Here is a 19,720-nt window from a genome sequence, read left to right as displayed (position 1 = left end):
TGAAGTAAGGCAGCAATGAACAATTCTACTGTTTGCAGGACAAAATCGGGTCCACCCTTAGCTTAAGCACTAGGCCTAATAGAAGAGGTTGCAAGGTTCCCCTGGAATGCTGAACTGCCTCACGCATCCTGGGTATAGCTATAGGCCATGGGAAATCTGTTCATGGTCCCATTGCTGCAGGAGAAAGATCATACGAACTAATGAAAAAATGAAGAGGGTTAGCTATGGTTAGATGGACCTCTGAAGATAAAGAATAGTGTATTGTAATGGCAAATTATTGCCAATATTTGGTTTTAATGCCAATTAGCAGCTAATTTAATAATTAAATTATGCTCACAACTAACAATATTCAATAATTTGCTTATTCAACTTTGTATGCTAGCGTTAAAGTTACTAGAGTTTAGGGGTGTATGCAATATCAATAAGGCCATAACCTCCATAAAGGGATCATCTATTGATATAACAAAAGTAAACCAGATATAATATTGTGCAGCAAAACTCATTACTCAGAGTCCCACCATCAGGTACAAAAGGCCAGAAGGGAATGAGAAAGATAACCACCCCTTCTCGGAGAAAAGCATGTAGAACAAGAAATACAATCACTGCATGCAGAAGGGTCACTGATGATAAAGGCATCATGGTGACCACATCTAAGCTTCCCTTTATACAAGAGATACCACCTCATAAAAGATGGAGTGGAACTGGAAAGGATACAAAGTGGGGTGACCAAAATGATTAAGGCAGGGGTCTCAAAGTCCCTCCTTGAGGGCCGCAATCCAGTTGGGTTTTCAGGATTTCCCCAATGGATATACATGAGATCTATGTGCATGCACTGCTTTCAATGCATATTCATTGGGGAAATCCTGAAAACCCGACTGGATTGCGGCCCTCAAGGAGGGACTTTGAGATCCCTGGATTAAGGGGATGGAATGGCTCTCACATATGGAAAGGCTAAAGAATTTAGGACGCTTTAATCTTATCTAATCTTCAATTTATATACCGGGTCATCTCCCGAGGGAGCTCGACTCAGTTCACAAATGGTTAAGATCAGAGTGACATAAAACATGAACCTAAAAAAGAAAATGCTATTAATGCATCATTTCCAAGAAAAACACTGATAGTTAAGTTTGAATTATAAAATTGAAAAAAACCCTAAAAGAATAAAATATACTCTTACTGTGACACTTCAATAGGCAAGCCTTCAAGATATTGAACGAACAGCCAAGTTTTAAAATCTTTGCAGAATTGTTATAGTTGACCTATCAATCTAACAGAATCAGGAAGTCTATTCCAAGTTTCTACCAGTTTAAACGCCATAGATTTGCTAAGACGGCTGAGGAGGAAATATGATAAAGATCTATAAAAGAACAAAGGGGAAGATTCTCAAAACTTAACGTTGCTTTTAACGCAGTCACTAAACCTGCTCCAGCCGGTTTAGCATGCATGTACAGTATTTTAGTGGTGGATTATCACAATGGCTTACCGTGGTCTTTTCAAAGCTTCCTCGCAGTCTCCGATTCTGTCATGCAAATGAGCTCATCAATATTTAAATGAGCATGCAGGGCAATTCTTCATTATCGCCAAGTGATTCTCCATGTGCCAAGTCGGCTTTTGGTAACCAATAATTAGCACCTTGTTTGGGGGTGCCATTACTGTGCCGGCAATGTGAAAAGTACATCTCTGGTGTGTGTTTTGACTATGGCTCATGGAAAAAAAAAAAATAAATTACAAGATTCACATAAATTATAGTACTGTAGTTGGCTTTTTTTTGGTGGTGGTGGAACAAAAGCACACTTCTTGAGTGCATGTATTATAGGCATGTTTTAACTGCCCACTCCCTCTGGCCAGCAGGCCTGCCTCTAAAAAATGGCAGGCCTTCCCCTCCCCGGTGCATCCTGTTCAGACTACAAATCTCTCCATGGTGGAAAGGGGAAGTGGAGAGGACTCAGAGGGGTAAACATAGAAACATAGAAACATAGAAATAGACGGCAGATAAGGGCCCAAGGCCCATCCAGTCTGCCCACCCTAATGTCCCTCCCCTACCTTTGCCCTGTGAATAGATCCCATGTGCCGATCCCATTTGGCCTTAAAATCAGGCACGCTGCTGGCCTCAATCACCTGTAGTGGAAGACTATTCCAGCGATCAACCACTCTTTCAGTGAAAAAGAATTTCCTGGTGTCACCTCGTAGTTTCCCTCCCCTGATTTTCAACGGATGCCCTCTTGTTGTCGTGGGACCCTTGAAAAAGAAGATATCTTCCTCCGCCTCGATTCGGCCCGTAAGATACTTGAACGTCTCGATCATGTCTCCCCTCTCTCTGCGCTCCTCGAGCGAGTATAGCTGTAATTTGTCAAGCCATTTTTCGTACGGAAGATCCTTGAGTCCCGAGACCATCCGGGTCTCGGGACTCAAGTAAGTCCTTACTTTCCCCTTTCTCTTACCCATGTTAATATTAGTTCAGTGCTATACAGCAAGAGGAAAATAAGTTCCAAACAGTAGCCTTTCTCAGCGTGGCTACCGGCGAGACGCCTGAAATCTTTTTAATAGCGGCTGTGACAGAGTCCCATTGGATTTTACCGAGAATATTTGAGAATCTTCTCCAAAGAGTGAAATGGGTAAATGCAAATCAATTGTTTACTCTTTCCAAAAGTACAAAGTTATACTGTAACACATTTAAAACAAAGAGGAGAAAATATTTTTGTCATGCAACATATTGTTAAGTTCTGGAACTCATTGCTGGAGCAAGCAGTTAAGGAAGCTGGATTTAAATAAGAAAGGTTTGAACAAATTTCTGTAGAAAAAGTCCATAAACTGTTATTAAGGCAGACCTAGGGAAATCTACTGCTTATCCTTGGGACTGAGTAGCATGGAATCATGACACATTTTGGGATTCTGTCCGGTACCTGTAGCCCCGACTGGCCAATGTTGGAATCAGGATGGACTTTTGGTTTTACCCAATATGGCAGTTTTTATGTTCTTATGCCAGTGGTTCCCAAACCTAATCCTGAGATGAATATAACTTGATGAACTCCCGACTTGTCCATTAAATCTGAAATCAATTAAATCAGAGTCTGTTATATTAAGGATTGACTGTATATGCTGGGGTTCTTGTCATTTATAGATGTTCTTGCTATAAGACAGTGGTTCCCAAACCTGGTCCTGGAGGCATCCCAGCCAGTCAGGTTTTCGGGATATTCAAAACAGATATTCATGAGAGAAAATTGCATGCAGTCAAGGCATTGCATTTTAATCTTTCTCATGAATATTCATTGTGGATATCCTGAAAACCTGAATGGCAGGGGTGTTTCCAGGTCTGGATTTAATGGACAAGTCGGGAGTTCATCAAGTTATATTCAGTTCAGTATCTCCATTGTTTTTAGTGTAAATTGCCGGTGGCTATGTATTATAACGACACCGCTGACACTAGATGGTCATGGCTAAATTTGTGGTTTTTAATGTGAAAACTGATGGCATTGCACGTCAAAATATACAATCTAATATTTAGTGGACTTTTGGCTCAGCGCAGATATAATTTTTCAAACATTTTGATTTAACAGACACCTCCATCCCCTTATTTGTCTGTTAAATTAAAGGTTGACTGTACTTGCATATGTGTGCACATACTGTACAGCAAAGATGAATGCCTGTATTTCGGCTATGCACCATTCTATACAATGGAACCTGTGATGGCACAGAGTCTGAAGGTGAATATACGTGGAGTCTGGGTGGAGTCTGGGTAGGATGCACAGTTACGCATGTACAGTATATTCTAGAAGACTATATTTATTTATTTATTTTTAAAATTTCTATACTGTTTTTATCCAAAAGAAAAGCGCTCAAAATATTACGCACAGAAAATAGGAACATCTAAAATAAATAGTAGAGAACTGTTTAAGCTGGTAAATTGGTTAACCGATACTATTTGGGTCTTGAAAAAGGATAACGAATGCATTCCACCGTCTGAAACCCTTGCCAAATTTTTTAATAATAAAATTCTTGATTTTATGGTCTGAGGACCATAGTTGATTTCGAATTCCAATCTGGACTTCAGGAAAAGGAGTCCTGAGTGGATATGTTTTGGGATCACTTTGAGTTTCCAAACTGGCACCAATCTTTAACTTTGTTTAACAAATATACTAAATCAAACTGTTTGCTGGATGAATGTCCTTCAAAACTTATGAAAGATGCAACAATCGATTTTAAAAGGTATTTATTCAATTGGATAACTGTTGTTCTTACTAGGGGGATATTTTATGATGAAATGGGACATATTTTAGTTACACCTATCCCAAAAGATCAAAAGACATCAATTGCCCTGAAATCCAATTACAGGCCTATAGCGAGCATTCCATTGTTTACCATGCTCCTGGAGGGAATGGTTACCTTAGAATTAGTGAACTATTTAGACAAATTTAATATCCTCAACAAACATCAATCAGGATTTAGAAAAGGTTTTAGCACAGAGACAGTTTTAGCTTCAATTTTAAATCACCTTTATGGTCTTTTTGATAAAGGCACTAGTGCCTTAATTTTGCAATTGGATTTTAGCAGCACTTTTGATTTGGTTGACCATGAAATAATATTACATTGCCTAGATGCAATGGGATTTCGGGAAGAGTCTGGAATTGGTTTTAGGGTTTCCTGACGAAAAGATCTTATTGAATGGTTTGTGATGTTTAACATTTATATTTCATCCTTAGGACATTTATTACAGAAGTTGAACCTAACTTTTTACATATATGTAGATGATATCTCTATTTTAATTCCTTTAACTAACATAACTAATGAAATTCTATAGCATATTTCTCAAATCATGACTGAAATATAACAATGGACAATCAATTTCAAATTGAAGCTAAATACAGAAAAGACAAAAATCTTTCTAGCAAGTCCAAAAGATAAAATAACTACATCATCACTTCATTTAAAAGGTCATGAATGATTACCCAATTTCAAAATCTATAAAAATATTAGGAGTCACATTAGACTCTCATTTAACTATGGTAGAACATACGAATTTAGTGGTGAAGAAGTGCTTTTTTGCGCTATGGAAACTAAAGACCATCAAAAAATACTGTGATCCTCTATCCTTCAGATTATTGATGCAGGCACTGGTGTTATCTATACTAGACTATTGCAACATTGTTTATTTGGGATCACCAAAGAAAATTCTGAGAAAATTGAGAATAGTGCAAAACCCGGCTGTCCGTCCGATATTTGGGTTGAAGAAGAATGATCATATTAGTCCATACTACTGAATGTTGCATTGGTTGCCTGTAGAAGCACGAGTAATATTTAAGTTCTCCTGTATTTGCTTTAAGCTGGTTTGGGGATTGTCCCCTACCTACCTGCTATCTTATTTCATGCTATATAGCCCTACGAGGACAACCAGGAATTGCAATTTATTCGCCTATCCAAAGATCACAGGCTGTAGATACAGGTCTTTTTTGGATAGCAAGTAGACAACTGTCCTGGTTGGGTAACTATATTAGTGGAGCCATGCTGTCTTATGGCGCATTTCGAAAAGAAATTAGGACTGTAGTATTTGATAAATTCATTTTTTAACTGAAGTTTTTCTCATAGCAAAAATTTACATTATTTATATTCTAGGCAACATGTACTTTTATTACTGATATTTTGTATTTTGCTGATTGTCCAGTTCTCTTCTGTGTAGACCGCCTAGAAATTATTAGATTGTGCCGGTATAGAATAAAGTTATGTTATGTACATAAAAAGTGAAGAATCCATTCAAAAATAAGAAGATAAAACAGACATATTCAGTCTGACATAAAATCAATTGCCCAGAAAATGCATCAATACCATCAAAATAGTTGGGTCTTCAACATTTTACTAAAGGAATTCCTCTCTCCACATTGTCTAATCTAGCCAACAAGGCCATTCCATAACTTGATTCCTACACGTGTAAAAGTCATGGCATTCGTATCTACATGTTTAGGGTTGGTGTTTGTTTTCAACAATGCTGCACCTACAGAACGTATAATTTATAAGTGTTTGTTAGAAATCTAAGTGTAAGCATTTTAATACCAGCTCTTTGGCTGTTCTGAGTGGTTACACCTAAATGATACATGCGCATATACACTGCTTCGCTAGAATTCTATAAATCTCTTTCTATGTGCCTCTTTCTAGAATTGCTCTCCGTGTGCCTGATTCTATATAGAGTGCCCAAAATATTGGTGCCAACTAGAGCTGCAATTAGTGCGATTCTACAAGGTGCATGTACCTTTTATGGAATTGTGCTAAGCGCCTGTGCATCACATAACTTTTAGGGGTACCCATTTAGGCCAGCTAAAGCCAGGCCTAAACACCTGCACCTAAATTGTGCGCAGATTGTGCGCATTCTATAGCAACACACATAACTTGTAGGATTGCCCATGATCTGTCTATATGCCTGCCCTGGCCACGCCCCCTTTTCAAATTCACATACTGGAACTGGCGCATACTTTTTATAGAATCACACTTTCTAAGTTGTGTGCATAACTTTTAATTAGTGCCAATTAGCATAAATTACAAGGTATTAGGACGATTAATTAAGTTGTGCACACCAATCTGTGCGCAACCTAAGGTACCATGTAGAGAATTTGGAAGCTTGTGTAAATTAGTACATGCTGTCATGTATTTATGGTATACAGGGTCATTCTATAATAGAGCATTTACTATAGATGCTGTTATGGTGCCTGTTTTAAGGCCAATTTTATGGTAAAGGAGATGGGTTTTGTATACTGCTTTTTCTGTGCGGTTTTACATATTTTAGGCAGGCACCTATTTTATATCTGGGGCAATGAAGTGCTAAGTGACTTGCCCAGTGTCACAAGGAGCTGCAGTGGGAACCAAACTCACAACCCAGTGTGCTGAGGCAGCTGCTCTAACCACTAGGCCACTCCTCCAATCTTCTACTGGAAGGCTCCTATACTTTGGAATGGGTTACCAGTGGAACTAAGGGAAGGGCAGTCATTGGCAAGTTTTAAAAAGAAGTTAAAAATGCACCTTTCTGAGAAGGCCCTTGGCGGGAGGCACTGTATTGCTGCTAGCCATTCTCTATTTTTTTTTGTGGCCTTCCTTTTTCTTTTCGCTTTATTCTCATTAATGTAATAATTATATTTTATGCATTGTAAAGGTATTTTATTGATTTGTACATCACTCTGATATTATTGTGAAAGGTGGTATATTAACTATATTAAATGTATTAAACTATTTACACACAGAAAACTTGGGATGTTTTTTCCCTATTGCTAATAAACATTTCATCTTGGGCATCAATGGAGTAAGCTGCTTTACTTTTAACTACTATGGTTTGGTTAGGGCGATTTAGAAGCAATTAAAATGCTCTTGTAATTTAAAATTGTACTTGTTGCTTTCAATGCACTAAAGCAATGGTTCCCAACCCTGTCCTGGAGGACCGCCAGGCCAATCGGGTTTTCAGGCTAGCCCTAATGAATATGCATGAGAGAGATTTGCATATAATGGAAGTGACAGGCATGCAAATCTGCTCCATACATATTCATTAGGGCTAGCCTGAAAACCCGATTGGCCTGGCGGTCCTCCAGGACAGGATTGGGAACCACTGCACTAAAGGACCTTTGAACACAAAGTACTCTGGTCTTTGAATAAAAGCCTTAAGTCTGCAAGCCTGGCCTGTTCAAGGGGTTTGGCTGAATAAAAAAATACCGTTAAACTGATCTTCAGATATGTCTCCTGGAATGTACATATTATGCTGGTTTTATAAAGCATAATGCAGAAACCCGTGCGGGGGAAATTTTATTTGGGAAGCAATTTCCAAAATTACACCTTGTGGAAAGAAAAGCCATGCTGTCTGAGAAGAGTGCACTTCCCCGAAGCCTGCCCTGCTCTTTGTGACTCAGTCAGTTGTGCATCTGTTAAACTGGCTCCAGTGACTCATACAGTGGCAGACCATTATTAGGTCATAATAGCTTAAACCATGCAGCAATCTGCAGCCTTCACAGAAAGAAACAGTTTCTGTCTTTTCCTCTCTTTGGAACAACAACAACAAAAAGTTCCTCATTTATTCACTTGACTGGAGCAGCTGTCCAGCTAGATGACATTGAGACACTAATGGAGTGAGTGAAAGGATGAGTCACTGCATAGTGTACCATTCAATTGACTCAATCTGTCCTCCTCGCCCCCTCTTCTGGCATTATTTCCAGTGGTGCTGTTATTTGTATCTTCCTGGGAATCCAGGGAACTTCCTTGAGGGTAGAATGGCTCATATTGAAGGCTACAATGACTCTTGCATCATCTCTTGCACTACCAGAGGACCAATGAGCTCACGGCTGGCTTTGAAAAAAATGCCAACCTTGCCTACCGTAAAACCTATTTCTGGTTACTATCAATACTGAGAAGGAACAAAACAGGGGTAAACAAAACCACAAATGCAAATATGCAAAAGACAGAATGGAATTGTCCAGATCAGAATGATGTGCACCAATGAAAGTGTCCTCCAATTCATCTGATAATATAAGAATCTTTATTCATCCAATAGCACAATGATACATCCAAAGACTCAATGACTCGACATGTACATGTTTCGGCCAACAGGCCTGCTTCAGGAGTCTACAAGTACATTTATAAACATACTAGTTGATGCCCCGGCGTTGCACGGGTATTTAATTATAGCAATAACACTGTAAATGGATTCAAATAAAGATACTTTATAGTGGTGAATTAAAGTATTTTTTTACAGCTTAATAAAAAGTACAATATTCAAATTATAAAGTGAAATATTTGACAAAATGAATACAATACAACTAACGCAAAACGTGATTATAAACAACAATTTTAGTTTCACCTCCTGGAGCAAGAACATATAAATTCTTGGGTGAACCCACCCTTGAGCAAGCAAAATAGAGTTGTGGGCCGTGAGACCCCCAGAACATATCACCCCAGGTAGTGAGGGATCTGCATACCAAGTTTCGTCCAAATCGGTCAAGCCGTTTTTGAATTACAGTGAGAATGGCAGCTTTTTACATATTTTCCATTGACATGAATGGGTGAAATATGATTTTCTGTTTGTAGCTCCGCCCACGTGTGCAGGAGGGCCGCGAGACCCCCAGAACATATCAACCCAGGTAGTGAGGGATCTGCATACCAAGTTTCGTTCAAATTGGTCAAGCCGGTTTTGAATTACTGTGAGAATGGCAGCTTTTTACATTTTTTCCATTGACATGAATGGGTGAAATCTGATTTTCTGTTTGTAGCTCTGCCCACGTGTGCAGGTGGGCTGCGAGACCCCCAGAACATATCACCCCAGGTAGTGAGGGATCTGCATACCAAGTTTCGTCCAAATTGGTCACAGTGAGAATGGCAGCTTTTTACATTTTTTCCATTGACATGAATGGGTGAAATCTGATTTTCTGTTTGTAGCTCCGCCCACGTGTGCAGGAGGGCCCCGAGACCCCCAGAACATATCACCCCAGGTAGTGAGGGATCTGCATACCAAGTTTCGTTCAAATCGGTCAAGCCGTTTTTGAATTACAGTGAGAATGGCAGCTTTTTACATATTTTCCATTGACATGAATGGGTGAAATCTGATTTTCTGTTTGTAGCTCCTCCCACGTGTGCAGGGGGCCCGCGAGACCCCCAGAACATATCATCCCAGGTAGTGAGGGATCTGCATACCAAGTTTCGTTCAAATCGGTTAAGCTGATTTTGCGTGATCGCGGCACATACACACACACATACATACACACATACATACCTCCGATTTTATATATATAGATAAAGAAATAATAACATCATGTTAAATAATGCATCAATACATTAAGAATAAAAACCAGATAATTCATATTTATAAAATAGAAGACCATAAATAAGAACGGCAATAATGACATAATATTTTAAAAAAGTGTACATGACAAAAACAAATTTTTCCAAGCCGTGATACACTAAACCTGGGGTCGCAGCTGGAGGGTCTCCGCACATGTGCTGATGTCGACATGCTGATGTCATGTGTATGTGTGATGTCATCACATTGATGTCCAAGCATGTGCAGAGACTCTCCAGACAGGACCCTGAGCTTGTTAATCCTAAAATGACTATGCCGGTGGGGAGGTGTGGAGAGCAGGAGAGGCGCCTGTGAGGAGGAGAGGTGCCGGCGTTGGCTGATTCACTTACATGACGTGCCCCTCATGGCACACTCGGAATCTTGCCTTGGCACACAGTTTGCGATACACCGCCCTACTCTATGCACTCGATCATTCTTCTGCCCTTGCCACTGGGTTTTTATTTTCTGTTTAGTCACCTTAAGGTCATCAAATTCGATCACCCTCAAGTCCTATTCTTTTTATGTGTAAAGAAGTACTGGAGGAGTGGCCTAGTGATTAGAGCTGCTGCCTCGGAAGTTGTGAGTTCAATTCTCACTACAGCAACTTGTGACTCTGGGTAAGTCACTTCATTGGCTCATATAAACCATTTTGATTGTGTAAACCACACAGAAAAAGTGGTCTGTCAAGTCCCATCCCCCTATATTGTGCTGCTCTTTTAGGTTTTTGCAGCCCAAATACACAAACCTGCATTTTTTTAAGCATTAAAAATTTTAGTTTCCAAATTCTAGACTATTCTTTGAGCTTTGCTAGATTCCTGCTGATCTTATCCACCCCATCTGGGCTATCCATCCTTTTGCAGGTCCTGGTATAGTCATCTTCACTCAACCAGTTTCTAACTCATTCAATGACATTAGGGTCCATATCAAGGATATTCAGTTTGTTTATAAGTTATATGGAACTATATTACAGACTTTGCTGAAATCTAAGTACGCCATGTCAATAGCGCTTTCCCTTGATCCAACTCTCTGTTCACATAGTCAAAGTAATGAATCAGATTTGTCTGACAAAACTTGTTTCTAGTAAAACCATGCTGCCTCAGACCCTGCAATCCATTTGATTTCAGAAACTACACCATTCTCTATTTTAGAAATGTTTTCATTCATTTACTCACCACAGAGGTCACAATATCTGGCCTGCAGTTTCCAACCTCCTCTTCTGCTTTTGTGGAGCGGGCCCACACCTGGCATTTTCCACTCCTCCATGACCTAAGCAGCAACGAGACCAGCCACAACCACCGAGAGCACACAGACCCGATCTTACCAAGAGTGTGAACTCTTCCCCCCATGCAATCCGCTAAGAAGATCGACTGTCGGCTCCGGGCGGCTTTCCCGCAGAGGAGAGAATCCTGCATTCACCGTGGGCCTCATCTGGGGCAGCCTCCTTGGAGCGGCTGGGGCACGGGCAGTGTGTCTGGGAGGGAATGCATGGATGGGAGAACATCGCAGGGGAGGAGACATAGGCATCCTGGGACTGTTGGCCAAGTCTCTTCCCTGAAGAAGCCCTTTCTGGAAACGTCAATCGCTCCTCCTAAACTTACTTGCTCCACTTCATCACTGACGCTGAAACCGTGGATTGAAGACAAAGTTTTATTTTATTTTTCTTTCCAGCTTATGATTTATCTTTAATCTTATCTATTGTTTTGCCTTTTGTCTTTGTTTTGTTCTATTTCTATCATTTAAATTTCTCCAGAATTCTACTGTTCAACGGCTCCCGCTTCTGCTTCTATTCCTTTCTCTCCTCTCTTCTACCTTCCAAAGTATTTAGATCAATGCTGTCTTGTTAAAATGTTTATTTTATTTTTATTTTTCCTCTAACTCTACTTTTCACTTCTCTATTACCCTCCAGGTACTTTAGTTAGATTGTGAGCCTTCGGGACAGTAAGGGAATTTTTCAAGTACCTTTCTTATTTCTAATCTTAATGTATATTTTCTGTAAACCGCTTAGAACCTAACGGATGTAGCGGTATATAAGAAATAAATTACATTACATTACATTACACTCCAAACTCTATAAAAGCATTGAAAAGGCCGGACAGTGTGGCTGCCAGAACTTCCCTAAGTTCCTTCAGTACCCTTGTATGTATCCCATCTGGCTCCACTGCTTTGTGTACCTTTAGTTTAGCTAGCTCCTTAATAACATAGCCTTCTGAAAACCATTCAATGTCTACTTCAGTTCCACGGCCCAACCAATATTTTGCTTAGTAGTGGGTCCAGGGATTGATTTGTTTAGCACCTCCAGAAAAAAGTATTCCTTTGCCCTGAAGTAAATCTATAAACATATTGAAGCAAGGCATGTTAAATAATCTAATCCAGAGTATTATTATTCTTTCAATTCCTAAAATTAGCAATACATTGGAGGCGTGGCCTAGAGGCCAGAGCGGCTGCCTCAGCTCCCTGAGATTACAGGCTTAAACCCGGCACTGCTCCTCGTGACCCTGGGCAAGCCACTTGATAGTCCATTGCCCCAGATACATTAGTCAGATTGTGAGCCCACGGCATGGGGACAGATAGGGAGAAATACTTGAGCACCTGAATGTAAACCGCTTCAGCTATAAGTGGTAAATAAATAAAATAAAAATATTTATTTATTTAAAAAAATTCTAGCCTGCCTAGACTTAAGCAGTTTACAAAACTACAAACATAATCGTCATATAACCAACATACAAATATGTAAACAAACATATCTAAAACATCTTCAATCAAGATCCTAGGTCAATCAAGTGAACGCCTCCACAACCAAAGTTGTTTTCAATAGTTCCTTAAATTTTTGAATATCAGAAAGCAACCTCAGCTGTCCTATTAGATTGTTCCATAATAAAGCACCTTCAACTGATATTATAGATGTTCCCTCTGATCTTAATGATCTACATGGCTGATAAAGCCTCATTAGTTGTGTTAGATACCAAGAGATGTTATAATGAATGACTTTAAGAGTTAATACCAGAACTTGAAAACAATACGAAATTTGATAGGTAATCAGTGGAGCTTTCTCAAACTTGGAGTAACATATTTATTTTTTATTTAAAAACATTTATTATCTGCCTATCAATCCTTCTAGGTGGAGTACATAATTACCACATCTGTCCTCACGGACAGACGCCTAAGCCCGCCTAACACCACGATTCTCTAACTGGCGTCCATGTTACAGGTTAGAGAATTGGTTGCCACTGAACTGATTGTGGCAAGGGAATCTCCCTGCCACAATCAATTTAGTGGCCACGGTAGGGACCTCCCCTGATGAAGACTACTGGCAGGAGGGATGCCCAGTCACTCCTGCCAGAACCCACAAAGCCTCCCCCCTGAATGTACGCGGCAGGAGGAGTGCCCAATTCCTCCTGCCACTAGCCCCCTAGACATCCCCCGTCACTTATGAGGATGCAAAAAGCTGATTAAATGCCATCGGGTAGAGTTTAGACATAGTTCTAGTGACTTTCAGAGGACTTTCTGGTGCCTCCCAGTGATCTGTGAGCATTTTTGCATTGTCTGGATGATCAGGAAAGGATAAAGACTATGGCTTCATGCTAATCATGGAAGGATTCGGAAATTAACCCAATCAAGGTGGAGGGCCTGAAGAGTTTCCGCATCATGGGGTCCTCATCCAGATCTGGAGCCTCTCCCATATCCGAATTGTGGAGATCCATGAGCACAGCTATATCCCATGTAGTGGAGGTGCCTGCTTGCATAAGCAAAAGCATAGTTAAGTCATCTGGTTCATCCATGTCATCAGCTAAATTATCATCCCTCATCAACTTGGGGACTCTGGACTGAAGACCCATGTCCTGGAAAGGGGTGACCCCCTATGCCAGCAAGGATGCCAAAGGAGGCATATATGGTGCCTTTTTCTTGGCTAGATAAGCCTGGAAAAGCATGTTAATAAATTCAGAGAGGAAACCCTCATCCGGAGTATCAGCCACATCCTGGGAACTCTTTTTGGTGCTCTTAGATTTGTTCACCTTTGATGCCAAATCACAGCCAGGGCCGCGAGTACACCTTCCACGGAGGCCAATTTTGACTTCTTGGACTGACCATGGATGGATTAGGCAGTAGGGAACCAGGGCCGATGATACCTCATCCCCCCCATGCGTCACACAGCACGTGGAGCACAGTTGCTCACTGGGCAGCCATCCACCGCAAACGGGGCATGAATCTAAAGTATCCTACCCTTAGGAGTCTATTTGAATAAACTTCTTGCAAAAATGAAGTTGTAGAGGCAAAAAATAGCTAAATTCAAGTAAATCTAAGATGGCCACTGCAGGAGCAATTTTCAAAAGAAAATAGCCCGGAAGAAGCATAAGAACCACCAAAACACAGCGATTTTAGAATTTTAGGGGTGGGGGACCTAGGGTTAACTCCTAATCTGCCCAAAAACTACTTTTGGAGACCTCCCAAAATCACTGTGACAGGCTGTGAACTCTGTACTCACTGTGCCATGCTGTGCTGGGAGTTGCAGTAAAGAAAACGGAAACAGCTTACAGGGAGATTCTCTGCCTCAACAAACCTTGTAACTTGGACTGCTGGTCTTCTGACTGCACCATGGCCGGAGACCTCCGCCATCCCCGGGACATGCCGCACACACGACCTGGTGAAGCAAAGTAGTTGGCCCTGATCCCGATTACACCTCCACTGAGCCAAATAGCCTGCACTCAAATTCATTAGGAGACGAACCTGGGGTGAGCCAGTGCCCAAGGAATTTGTCCCTGAGCCCTGATCTAAAAGTGCAGGCTGTCCAGTAGGAGCACTGCAAAGCAGCCAGCCTCCTGGAAGCAGACTTTACTCACAAAGTCAGCGATCTCCCGCAGCCAGAGCTGTCCCCACGGGGAACCTCTGTAGCATGAGGATGGAAAGAATGCATAAGAATTTATTAGAAAAAAAGAAATAAATAAACACGAGCAGAAAAGACTGGCTTCTACTATCTCGCTTGTAGGAAAGCAACCGGAGACCAGAGGACAGTCCTGAGGTATGAGGGGAGGGTCAGAAAAATCATGTAAATTAGGATTCGTACACGCAGTCTCGCGACATAGGATGCATAACCCACTTGTCCAGAAATAGAGTGGGATTGTACAAGAGTACTGTTATTTATAGGCTAACGCGCTACATTTAGGGGCATACATTCACGCCTGCTATTGACTACTCACAAATGGCATGCTAAATGTTCGTGCATAAAAGCCAACTTATTGTAGAATTCTATAATGAAATTTGGGCACCAACATGCTGTTATAGAATTTGTGCTTAGGGTAAATCATTTTGGCGCCTAAAGTTTGGTACCCCCTTGCTAGTCAAATTTTCAGGATATCCGCAACAAATATGCATGAGATTGATTTGCATACCCTGCCTCCATTATAGGCAAATCTCTTTAATGCATATTCCTTGTGGATATCCTGAAAACCTGACTGGCAAAGGGGTACTCCAGGACCGACTTGGGAAACATTGGTTTACATTATAGACTCTGATTTGTCTTTGAAGTCTCAGGTTGGCTCTATTGTAAAATCTTGTCTGTCTTGGTTTTCATGCATTATTTATGCTAGCTACAGACTTCCTGAGAAGACAGATCTGGCCTTTCTACTGCATATGAAATCCAGCAGATTGGGTTATTGCAGTTCTCTGTTGGTAGGTCTGCCACAGTCCCACGGCAGACCATATTAAATTAGTTGTCTAATTTTACATGAACAGAGGTAAGACTTTTCCCATGATGTTTAAAGTGCTATTTGCTTTTTAAAAACATCTGTTTTGGTATTCCAAAACTAGATTCTTATGGCCTAGAGGCAGGAATTTATTCTGGATTCCTTCTCCAACAGAGATCACGTTGGCAGGAACAAGCTGGAGGGCATTTTCAGTCACTGCACACATATTGTTAAATTTACTTTCCAGTCATGAGCACAAGATTGCTAGTTACATTTTTTTTTCCTGAAAAACAATTAGAGTCAATATTTTTATCTTAACCACTGGAAAAGAAGATTCACTGGGCTGAGTATATAAGACCTTTTAGGGGCTGAATTTATTGCATTGGAAGTTAAAATTTGTATATTTTTTTTCCATTTCCTTACCATGGTTTTTATAGCCTCATGTATTCCAGTATAGATGAAAATTTATTTATTTTAGAATTTGTATACTGTCTCTCAACTGCAAATATTAAACATCATAACATATTCTCTCTTAAAACTAAAGGCTCCTTTAACGAAGCCGCGTTAGTGGCTTTATCGCATGGGATTTTTCATCACGCGCTAACCCCTGCGCTAGTTGAAAAACTACCGCCTGCTCAAGAGGAGGCGGTAGCGGCTAGCGCGGCTGGCAGTTTAGATTGCGCTATTATGCACATTAAACCACTACCGCGGCTTTGTAAAAGGAGCCCCAAACCTACTACCTCACTAATATAGCAATTGCTTCACAAAAATGTTGAAACAAACAATTGTTTTTCATACATTTTTAAATTTTAAGCTATCTACACATAGCCACAACTGACCTAATAATTAACTCCATAATTTAACGCTAGCAACGCAAAAAGTGGTCACCCTAGTATCAGCACCTCTCCCCTTTACTATCAAATCCAATGACTTGGAGTCGTGTAGAGCCATAATCAAAAGAAACCCCCCAACCCTACTGTACTACCCTATAGGTGCCACCTGCAGCCTGACTATCTTGCGAAACTTCTTGTACCGTATAAACCTTCACGATCATTGAGGTCAGAAAATTTAAATAGATTGACTGTTCCACCAATCCATCTGGTTAAACTTAAAGCAACCCAAAATTCTGCCTATTTTTGCATCGGTACCCTTTTGTGGAGCTCACTTTCTAATAAACTTCATGCTGAACCTACTTATATTACGTTTAGAGCCAAGTTAAAAACTCATTTATTTGGACTGGCATTTCCTGTTTAGTTTGTTTATTTTAGTTTAAACATGTTTATTTCTTTATGATTTGATTTTAATATTCAATTAGGCTTCTTGGATTACTGCAACTAAATAATTTTTATTTAATCTATTTATTTTTTCTTTTATCTTTTACCTTTCTGTAATGAATATTTGGTGTTCTTTTCCTTTTTAATTGATGTACACCACACTGATGTTGTATCGAAGAGTATATAAATACAAATAAACATAAGGACTATTGGGGTTGTAGACAGGTGCAGTGGTCTCAAACTCAAACCCTTTGCAAGGCCACATTTTGGATTTGTAGGTACTTGGAGGGCCTCAGAAAAAAAATAGTTAATGTCTTATTAAAGAAATGACAATTTTGCATGAGGTAAAACTCTATAGTTTATAAATCTTTCCTTTTGGTTAAGTCTTAATAATAATATTGTTATTTATAGCTAAAGAGACATGATCAAGAAACTATTTTATTTTACTTTTGTGATTATGGGCTCCTTTTACTAAGGTACGCTAGCGTTTTTAGTGCGCGCAGAATATTAGCGCGTGCAACCCCCCCCCCCCCGCTACGTGGAAAAACAAATGCCAGCTCAATGCTGGTGTTAGCGTCTAGCACGCGCGGCAATTCCGCTATCGCAGCTTAGCTTCCTCGACCTGACTGAGCACAAAACTTCTGCCAAAGAGGCCCGCTGGGACCTTGTCCCGTGGTCTGACCACATTCTAGGCTCTTTCTGCCTCCCCATCTTCATGTCTCATCTAGGTACTCCACCCCGGCCCACAAAATCTATCACCTACCGCAAAAAAATCACGAGCGAATTGTTCTGGACCCAATTTCTTAACAAACTTCCCCCTTCTCCTAAACACACAGACCCAGAGTCCAACTGGCATAATTGGGTTACCCTTTCCGGGACTACCTACCACGCTCTGGCCCCTTTATCTACAAAATCTATCTCTCACTCCCACAAAGCCCCCTGGTACCTTCCATATCACAGGGAACTAAAACAGAATTGTCGAGCCCTGGAACGGAAATGGAAAAAATCGAAATCCCCCTCAGACAAACAATCCTGGCGAGACAACATCAAGTGCTATAACACAATACTAAAAAAGCAAGAAAGAATTTCTATGGAGATAAAATCACCAGATCAAAAAATCAAAATAGTACTCTGTTCTACATCTGGCGAAACTTAACCTCAAAAAACGACTCCACCTCTTCCCTCTCCCCTCCTTCCGCAAACGACTTAGCCAAATTTTTCAATGAAAAGATTTCCACCATAAGGAGCTCTTTCCCCTCAGCAATCTCTTACAATTCTCTTCCTCCCAATGACTCAAACCCTATCCCAGCGGATAGATCCTGGATGACATTTGAAACCATATCTGAACCCCAGATCTCTAAACTCTGCCTCAGACTGAAATCTTGCAAATGCATCTTAGATCCTTTCCCATCCCACCTTTATGAAAACATTCCTGCACAGGCCATCTCCTCCCTTACGAGACTCATTAACTCTGCTCTACTATCAGGCTTGTTCTCCACAAAAATGGGCCACATTGCCTTGTCACCTATTCTGAAAAAAGCCGATCTTGACCCCTCCCTACCATCAAACTACCGTCCCATAGCAAATATTCCTCTACTTACCAAACTTCTAGAAACCATAGTTGCTACCCAGCTCTCCTCCTATCTCGAGAGATTCTCCATTCTTCACCCCTACCAACATGGCTTCAGACCCTGCTTTAGCACTGAATCCCTCCTAGTTTCCCTAATTTCAAAGGTACAACAACTACACTCACGTAACAAATTCGCTGTCCTACTACAATTCGATCTTTCCGCTGCTTTTGATGTCGTCCATCACGACATACTACTTTACCAACTTTCTGAGATTGGAATCGACTCCACCGTCCTAATGTGGTTCTCAAACTTCTTACGCTCCCGTTCCTACACCGTCAACACAAATGGCACCATGTCCACTCCTTGGACTCCATCTTGCGGAGTCCCTCAAGGATCACCCCTTTCCCCTATTCTCTTTAACATCTACATGTCCTCCCTGAAACTCTTTCAACTATCCCCCCTGGAAACAATCTACACTTATGCAGATGACATCCTTGTCCTCCTTGAGACTGACCAGAACCTCACCAACCTCCACGAAAACATTACAGCTTGCATAATGAGACTCCGTGCCTGGTCCCTCTCGGTACAGATGAAACTAAATTAATCTAAAACAAAACTACTCTGGCTCGGCCCAAAATTCGAACACCTGCCCACACTTTTCACACTACCCACAGGCGATACACTACAGCTCGAGTTCTCATGCAAGGTCCTTGGTATCACTATCGATTCCTCTCTCTCCCTCAATGACCACCTCAACTCCTTGGCAAAATCATGCTTTTTCAGTCTTCACATGCTGAGGAAAGCTAGATCCTACTTCAGCCAACAACACTTTGCCATCCTTGTCCAATCCATCATCCTCTCCAAACTAGATTACTGCAACGCCATCTACTTAAATCTATCAAAAAAAAGTATTCTAAGACTCCAGCTAATCCAGAATACTGCAGCCAAACTGATCTTCTCAAAACACAAGTCTGACCATGCTTCCCCACTCCTTGCCAAACTTCATTGGCTCCCAATAATCTCCAGAATCCATTTCAAATGTTCCTGCCTGGCTTTCAAGATCATTCACGGAATCCTGCCTCCTCTTATCCCACTGTCTTTCAACTCCTCCAGTCCCGACTCCTCCAGAACTGCCCAAAGGCTTAAACTAGCCTTCCCCTCTCCATGCGGCATCCACTATTCAGGCAAACTGGGAAAATCTCTTCTTTTCAAAATCTTTGGAACGAACTCACCACCCCGCTGCAGAACCTGAGCTCCCTTCAGTTATTCCGCAAACAACTGAAAACCTGGCTTTTCAGCAAATTGTAGCTCTATCCTTCCCCCCTTTCTCTCCCCCCTTCTACACATAAGTTCATGTAATCCTTTTTCTTCTTCTCTACCCATTATTTTAAGTTC

This window comes from Geotrypetes seraphini, chromosome 2 (assembly GCF_902459505.1).
Source record: "Geotrypetes seraphini chromosome 2, aGeoSer1.1, whole genome shotgun sequence".
NCBI lineage: Eukaryota > Metazoa > Chordata > Amphibia > Gymnophiona > Dermophiidae > Geotrypetes > Geotrypetes seraphini.
Note: the sequence above shows the minus strand (reverse complement) of the source record.